We start from the raw sequence: 9119 nt of genomic DNA, 5'->3' as shown, positions 1-9119 counted from the left end.
TTCTAAAACCAGCTTGAATATCTGGAAGTTCACGGTTCACGTATTGCTGAAACCTCGCTTGGAGAATTTTGAGCAATTACTTTACTAGTGTGTGAGATGAGTGCAATTGTGTGGTAGTTTGAGTATTCCTTGGCATTGCCTTTCTCTGGGATTGGAATGAAAACTGACCTTTTCGAGTCCTGTGGCCACTGCTGAGTTTTCCAAATTTGCTGGCATATTGAGTGCAGCACTTTCACAGCATCATCTTTCAGGATCTGAAACAGCTCAACTGGAATTCCATCACCTCCACTAGCTTTGTTCGTAGTGATGCTTTCTAAGGCCCACTTGACTTCACATTCCAGGATGTCTGGCTCTAGGTGAGTGGTCACACCATCGTGATTATCTTGGTTGTGAAGATCTTTTTTGTATAGTTCTTCTATGTATTCTTGGCACGTCTTCTTAATATCTTCTGCTTCTGTTAGGTCCATACCGTTTCTGTCTTTTATTGAGCCCATCTTTGCATGAAATATTCCCTTGGTGTCTCTAATTTTCTTGAAGAGATCTCTAGTCTTTCCCATTCTGTTGTTTTCCTCTATTTCTTTGCATTGATCGCTGAGGAAGGCTTTCTTATCTCTTCTTGCAATAGGTGGATCAATTCAGGGAAGGGTAGAGATCCTGATCTTCACTGCTTAGGGATTGTCCCTTCATTTCCATAGTCAATAGTATTGCGAGATCTTCTTGATCTTTCTGTACTATCCTGGGTAACGTCTGATGAGAGAATAGCTGTGCAGAAGCATTTAAGACTGTGGATAGAACTCAACAGACCTGTGTCATGACCACTGTGACAGAAACAAGAACAATAGTCTCTTTATTAGTTGTTTCATACCCAGGGACTCCAATTGCCCAATTCAAGTCTAGAAAACAAGCCCCATAGGCCAGGCCTTAGGGATCAGCCTTAGATAGCCAGATAGCTGTATCTTTAAGATGATGGGTAGCCTGTTCCCACTTGTCTCTTGCATTAATCTAAGTGTAGCAAAAATATTAACAATGATATAAAAATGCCTTAATGACCAACCAATAAATCTAGAATAATTTGTCTTTTTCATCACTATTTATGCCAATAAGTTGAGACTGATCTGTATTCCTTCTAGGATAGAGGAGATATCATTAATAACTTTTCCATAATTAGTGAGAAGTTTCTTAGGATTTTCTATTTGTCTGATTCTCACGAGTGGGAATTGTTTGTGTAAACTATGAGTAGTAATTATTCCAAGTTGAACACCTGATAATCAAGGGTAGCCTCATTTTGGAGCTTACACATGAGTCAGAATTTCCAGCCATGGTGGTTTATAGAATTAGGTTCTCAGTGTACAGACAAGTGTCAGAATATGTTCCCAAAGTGTGCGATGATTAGCTTGAGACAAACAGGATTGAGCTTCCTCTCAGAGGAGTAGTATCTAGTATGGTCTCAATGGTGAGCTAAGAAAAAAGGAGTTCACAGCACAAGGTCAGAACCAAGGCCTTATATAAGCCTGGGTTGCAAATTTGGACCTCAGTTAGTCTCTTCCAGTTAACAAGTGTTCAGGCCATAACCCAAGGTTGTCAAATGCAAATTTAGTATTACCTGGGATCTGATCCATAAATTATAATAATTTGTTCTTTTTCTGGAGACACAGGCACTAGCAAAGTCATAGGTTGATTTGTTCTAGGTAATTTGTCCATATGGGTGAAAGTGGAAATCCCCTCATCTGTAGTTTCTTGTGGCCTCACTTGATAAGATTGAAGTTTCTCAGAGATTTTTTATAATGGAGGTCTGGACACGAGTGAGCGACTGAGCGATTGAACTGAACTGAACTGAACTGGTGATGGATCGCATGGTGGTGGTGGTTTAGTTGCCAAGTTGTGTCTGACTCTTGGGGTCCCATGGACTGTAGCCTGTCAGGCTCCTCTGTCCATGGGATTCTCTAGGCAACAATATTGAAGTGGGTTGCCATTTCCGTCTCCAGGGGATCTTACCAACCCGGGAAATGAACCCAGGTATCCTGCATTGCAGGCAGATGATTTACCAACTGAGATATGAGGGAAGCCCGATGGATGGCATAGAGAGCGATCAGTAAGATTAAGGACAGTGACTATTGTTTGGGATAATCTAAGAATGGTGTTTGAATGGGTATGTTTTGACCTAACAATTATAACAAGGAAGAAAGCAAAAAGAAAAAGGTCCAGGATGGGTGAATAACACCCGGGGTTATAGAAAAAGAGAAAAGGATTGATTATAAGTAAGCAAAACAAAAAAACAAAATAGGAATTAGGAGTCTTGATCTCATGTCTTGGGCAGAAACTGTGGACTGTCTGAGATTACCTGTTTGTTCTGAAAGTCTTAAGTCAGCTGTTTGCTTCTATTTTTTTTAACATCCAGCTATAATTTTAAAATGAATATTTTATAAGTTTAAGGTATACAACTTAATGTTTTGATATGTATAAGGGTGACATGATCACCACAATCAAAGTAATCAAAATATACATTATCTTGCAGTTTTTTTTTGAAGGGGGTGAGGACACTCTTAGTAAATTTCAAGTTCATTTGGATTTAACCAGTTGTGGAATTGAAAATATTAAGAAAATTCTAGAAATTTCCTAAAAGAAGAACTTAAATTTGCCATGCTCCTGCAACTATTTACATAGCATTTACATTGTCCTGAGTACTATACTTAATCTAGAGATGACTTAATGTATATTAGATGACTCATTATGAACTAGAAATGATGTTCAACATCACTAATCATCAGAGAAATGCAAATCAGAACCACAGTGAGATATCAGCTCACACCTGTCAGACTGGCTATCATCAAAGTGACTACAAATAACAAATGTTGATGAGAATATGGAGAAAAGAGAACTCTCCTACACTGTTGGTAGTAATGTGAACTGTTGCAGCTACTACAGAAAACAGTATGGAGTTTCCTAAAAAAGCTAAAAATAGAGCTACTGTATGATTCATCAGTTCTAATCCTGGGTGTATATCTTAAAAAAGCAAAAACATTAATTCAAAAATATACATGTACCCCAGTGTTCATTTTTGTTGTTGTTGTTCAGTTGCCAGGTCATATTGGACTCTTTGACTAAGGATGATACATGTGCATGGCAACATTATTTGCTTTCCATGACAAGGTATGGAAGCAACCCGTGTCCATCAGTAGATGAATAGATAAAGAAGATATGTATATATGCACATGCATATACAAACATATGTATATATACACAAGCACACGCAATGGATATTACTCAATCAAAAAAAAAAAGAATAAAATTTTGCCATTTGCAACAACATGGATGGACCTGGCATGTATCACACTTAGTGAAAAAGTCAGAGAATGACAAGTACTGTATGTTATCACTTATGTGTGAAATCTAAAAAAGTAAAATAAATGACTTACAAAACAAAAACAGACTCACGTATATGAGAACAAACTACTAGTTACTGGTGGTGTTAGGGAAAGAGTTACTGATAAGATAGTAATAGAGGATTAAGGGGTACAAACTACTATGTATAAGATAAGCTACGAGGATACATTTTAAAGTAGGGTGAATGAATAATAGCCAATATTTTATAACAGCTTTAAATGGAGTATAGTCTATGAAGAATTTGAATTACTGTTTTTCCTCTGAAACTAATATAATGTAAATCAACTGTACTTCAAAAAAAGGTTAATACATCTTCCATGGGTTAAAAACAAACAGAAAAAAAGAGTTGTTACTTTCTGTAAATATAATTTGATTGTGTATATTAAAAATTTTTATTTTATATTGGATTATAGTTGATTTACAATGTTGTGTTAGTTTCTGCTGTACAGCCAAGTGAATCAGTTATACGTATACATATATCCACTCTTTTTTAGATTCTATTTCTGTATAGATCATTACAGAGTATTTAGTAGAGTTCCCTGTGCTATACAGTAGGCTCTTATTACTTATCTATTTTAATATAGCAATGTGTCGGAGAAGGCAATGGCACCCCACTCCAGTACTCTTGCCTGGAAAATCCCATGGACAGAGGAGCCTGGTGGTAGGCTGCAGTCCATGGGGTCGCTAAGAGTCGGGCACAACTGAGCGACTTGACTTTCACTTTTCACTCTCATGCATTGGAGAAGGAAATGGCAACCCACTCCAGTGCTCTTGCCTGGAGAATCCCATGGACGGGGGAGCCTGGTGGGCTGCCGTCTATGGGGTCACACAGAGTTGGATATGACTGAAGCGACTTAGCAGCAGTAGCAGCAGCAGTGTGTATATGTCAATTCCAATCTCCCAGTTTATCATTCCCCCCTTTCTCCCTTGGTAACTATCAAAGTTAGTTTTCTACATCTGTGATTTTATTTCTGTTTTGTAAATAGGTTCATTTGTACCATTTTTATTACTGTGGATTTTTAATATTTCTTGAAATCAGAAAATTTGATGCCTCCAGCTTTGTATTAGTTCAAGATTTATAGTACTGTGTTGAATAGAAGTGATGAGGATCAGCATCTTTGTGGGATGTGGGATCTTCCAAGAAAAGCTTTCAGTTTTTCTTCATTGTTTATGATGTTAGCTGTGCACTCTTATCCATAGTCTTTATTGTGGTAAGATAGGTTGGTTCTCCATCTATATTATTGAGATTAAAAAATCATGACTGGATGTTGAACTTTTTCAAATGTTTTTCTGCACTTGTTGTAATCCCATGGCTTTATCTTTCATTCTGTTAATGTGATGTATCGAGTTGATTGATTTGGATATGTTGAAGTATCATTGCATCCCAGGGATAAATCCCACTAGTCATAGTATGAGTGAGTGAAGTCGCTCAGTCGTGTCTGACTCTTTGCGACCCTGTGGACAGTAGCCTACCAGGCTCCTGCATCCATGGGATTCTCCAGGCAAGAATACTGGAGTGGGTTACCATTTCCTTCTCCAGGGGATCACAGTCCTCTAAATGTGTTGTTGGAGTTAGTCTTTTATTGAGGATCTTTGCAACTGTATCCATCAGGGATACTGGCATGTAATTTTCTTTTTTTGTGGTGTGTTTGTCCAGCTTTGGTATTAGGGTGATGCTAGTCTCATAGATTAGTTTGAAAGTATTCCCCCATCTTCTGTTTTTTGAAAAAGTTTAAGAATGATTGGTGATACTTCTTTGAATGTTCAGTAGAATTTACATGTGAAGCTGTCTGCACTGGGCTTTTCTTTGTTATGAGTATCAGTTACTGATTGAGTCTCCTTATTTGTTATTGGTCTGTTCAGGCCTTCGATTTCTCCCTGATTCACTTTGGGTGTGCTGTATGTTTCTAGGAATTTATTCATTTCTTCTAGGTTATGTAATTTGTTGGTATATAATTATTTGTAATAGATGTTTGAGGTTCTTTTTTATTTCGAAAATATTTATTGTAACATCTCTTTTATTTATGATTTTGTTTATCTGAATCTTCTCTCTTTTTCCTTTGTCAAGCTCAGGGTTTGTTGATTTTGTTTATTTTTTGAAAAGAACAACTGAGTATTGTTGATTTTCTATTGTTTTTCTATTCTCTATTTGATTTATTTTTGCTCTAATTTTATTATTTCCTTCCTTTGTCTACCATTGGGCTTTGCTCTTTTTCTAGTTTTTTAGGTGTGTGAAATTGGGAATATTTCTTTGAGAGCTTTCATTTTGGTGCAGGTGTTTATTGCTATAAACTTCTCTCTTAGTACCATTTTTTGCTAAATTTCATAAATTTTGATATGTTGTGGATTTGTTTTCATTTGTCTTAAGGTATTTTTAAACCTTCATTTTGATTTCCGCTTTTACCCATGACTATTTAAGAATGTTTAATTTTGTTTTGATGTATTTTTAAAATTTCCCATTTTCTTATTGATGTCTAGTGTTATTCCATGATTGGAATGATTTTCATCTGCTTAATTTTTTAAAGACTTGTTTTGTGACTTAACATGTGATCTATGCTAAAGAATGTTCCATGTGTGCTTGAGATGGATATATATTCTGCTGTTGGGTGGAAAATTCTGTATATGTATATTAGGCCATTTGGTCAATAGTGTCCCTGTTTGCTGTTTACTTATTAATTTTCTGACTGGATGGTCTATCCATTATAGAGATAGATATATTGAAGTCTCTTACTATTATTGTTTAATATCTATTTCTCCCTTCAGATCTGTCAATGTCTACATTATATTTGAAGGTGCTTTGATGTTGGGTGTTTTAAAAATGTCTTTTTTTCTGACATAGGTATAGCTACTCCTGTGTCTTTTGATTACCATTTGGATAAAATATCTTTCATATCCCTTTACTTTCAACTTTTGTTAAGAATTTCCTTAAATCTAAGATGAGTCCTATATGCAACTTACTGTTGGTTCTTATTCTTTTATTCATTCAGCCAGTCTGTCTTTTAGTTTTAATTAGGCAGTTTAGCCCATTTACATTTGAAGCAATTATAGAGATAAGGACTTACTATTGATGTTTTGTTAAACGTTTTCTGTTTTTGTAGTTCTCTTCTTTTTGTCTTTCCTTGTGGTCTGATAATTTTTTTTGTAGCAATGTGCTTTGATTCTTTTGTATCTTTTGTGTATCTACTGTGTGTGTGTGTGTATTTTTTTTGCATGTGTGTATGGTTACCATACTGTTTGCGTTGAACATCTTATAGCAGTCTGTTTTAAGCTAATACCAGTATAAGTTCAATTGCTTGGAGAAATGCTATACTTTACCTTGCTCTCCACTTTATGTAATTGATGGCAGATATTACTTTTTTCTATATTGATTTTCAATAACAAATTTCTGTGGTTATAGTTTTTCTTACAGTTAATGGTGAAATTTATACTTTCAAATGTTTTTATGTGACAGCATATTTTTCATTTCAACTTAAAGAAATTCCTTCAGCACTTCTTATAGGGCAGATCTAGTTCTGATGAACTCCCTTGGATTTTGTTTGGGAAAGTCATTTTTCTATCCTTTATTTATTTATTTATTTTTAAAACTTAAAAAAAATTTTTTGAATTTTTTTTAGCACATAAATGATTTACATTGTTGTCTTAATTTCAGGTGTACATTGAAGTGATTCAGATATATATATATATATATATATATATATATCTTCTTTTTCATTAATTTTTTAAAATTAATTAATTTAATTGGAGGCTAATTAATTTACAATATTGTACGTTTTTTGCCATACATTGACATGAATCAGCCATGAGTGTACATGTGTTCCCCATCCTGAACCCCCTCCCACCTCCCTCCCCATCTCATCCCTCAGGGTCATTCCAGTGCACCAACCCTGAGCACCCTGTCTCATGCATCGAACCTGAACTGGTGATCTATTTCATATAAGATAATATACATGTTTCAAGCTATTCTCTCAAATCATCCCACCCTTGCCTTCTCCCACAGAGTCCAAAAGTCTGTTCTTTACTTCTGTGTCTCTTTTGCTGTCTCACATATAGGGTCATCATTACCATCTTTCTAAATTCCATATATATGCATTAGTATACTGTATTGGTGTTTTTCTTTCTGACTTACTTCACTCTGTATAATAGGCTCCAGTTTCATCCACTTAATTAGAACTGACTCAGATGCATTCTTTTTAATAGCTGAGTAATATTCTGTTGTGTATATGTACCACAGCTTTCTTATCCATTTGTCTGCTAATGGACATCTATGTTGCTTCCATATCCTGGCTATTATAGACAGTGCTGCGACGAACATTGGGGTACATGTGTCTCTTTTTGTGTCTCTTTCAATTCTGGTTTTCTCAGTGTGTATGCCCAGCAGTGGAATCTCCACACTGTTCTCCATAGTGGCTGTACTAGTTTGCATTCCCACCAACAGTGTAAGAAGGTTCCCTTTTTTCCACACCCTCTCCAGCATTCATTGTTTGTAGACTTTTTGATAGCAGCCATTCTGACTGGCATGAGATGGTACCTCATTGTGGTTTTGATTTGCATTTTTCTGATATTGAGTGATGTTGAGCATCTTTTCATGTGTTTGTTAGCCATCTGTATGTCTTCTTTGGAGAAATGTCTGTTTAGTTCTTTGGCCTATTTTTTGATTGGGTCTCTAATTTTTCTGGAATTGAGCTGCAGGAATTGCTTGTATATTTTTGAGATTAATTCTTTGTTAGTTTCTTCATTTGCTATTATTTTTTCCCATGCTGAAGGTTGTCTTTTCACCTTGTTTATAGTTTCCTTCATTGTGCAAAAGCTTTTAAGTTTAATTAGGTTCCAATTGTTGTTTTTTTTTTTTCTTTTCTTTCTGTTACTCTGGGAGGTGGGTCATAGAGGATCCTACTGTGATTTATGTCAGAGAGTGTTTTGCCTATGTTTTCCTCTAGGAGTTTTATAGTTTCTGGTCTTACATTTAGATCTTTAATCCATTTGGGGTTTATTTTTGTGTATGGTGTTAGAAAGTGTCCTAGTTTCATTCTTTAGAGATTGTCTTTTCTCTGTTGTATATTCTTGCCTTCTTTGTCAAAGATAAGGTGTCCATAGGTGTGTGGATTTATCTCTGGGCTTTCTGTTTTGTTCCATTGATCTATGTTTCTGTCTTTGTGTCAGTACCATACTGTCTGATGACTGTTGCTTTGTAGTATAGCCTGAAATCAGGCAGGTTGATTCCTCCAGTTCCATTCTTTCTCCAGATTGCTTTGGCCATTCATGGTTTTTCGTGTTTCCATACAAATTGTGAGATTATTTGTTCTAGTTCTCTGAAAAATACTGTTGGTAGCTTGATAAGGATTGTATTGAATCTATAGATTGCTTTGGGTAGTACACTCATTTTCACTGTATTGATTTCTTCTGATCCACGAACATGGTATATTTCTCCATCTGTTTGTGTCATCTTTGATTTCTTTCATCAGTGTTTTATAGTTTTCTATATATAGGTCTTTTGTTTCTCTAGGTAGATTTATTCCTAAGTATTTTATTTTTTTCATTGCAATGGTGAATGGAATTGTTTCCTTAATTTCTCTTTCTGTTTTCTCATTGCTAGTGTATTGGAATGCAAGGGATTTCTCTGTGTTAACGTTGTATCCTGCAGCTTTGTTATATTCATTGATTAGCTCTAGTAATTTTCTGGTGGAGTCTTTAGGGTTTTCTATGTAGAGGATCATGTCATCTGCCAACACTGAGAG

The sequence above is a fragment of the Capricornis sumatraensis genome, chromosome 1, assembly GCF_032405125.1.
Source record: "Capricornis sumatraensis isolate serow.1 chromosome 1, serow.2, whole genome shotgun sequence".
In the NCBI taxonomy this organism is placed as follows: Eukaryota; Metazoa; Chordata; class Mammalia; order Artiodactyla; family Bovidae; genus Capricornis; species Capricornis sumatraensis.
This window is presented reverse-complemented; position numbering follows the sequence as displayed.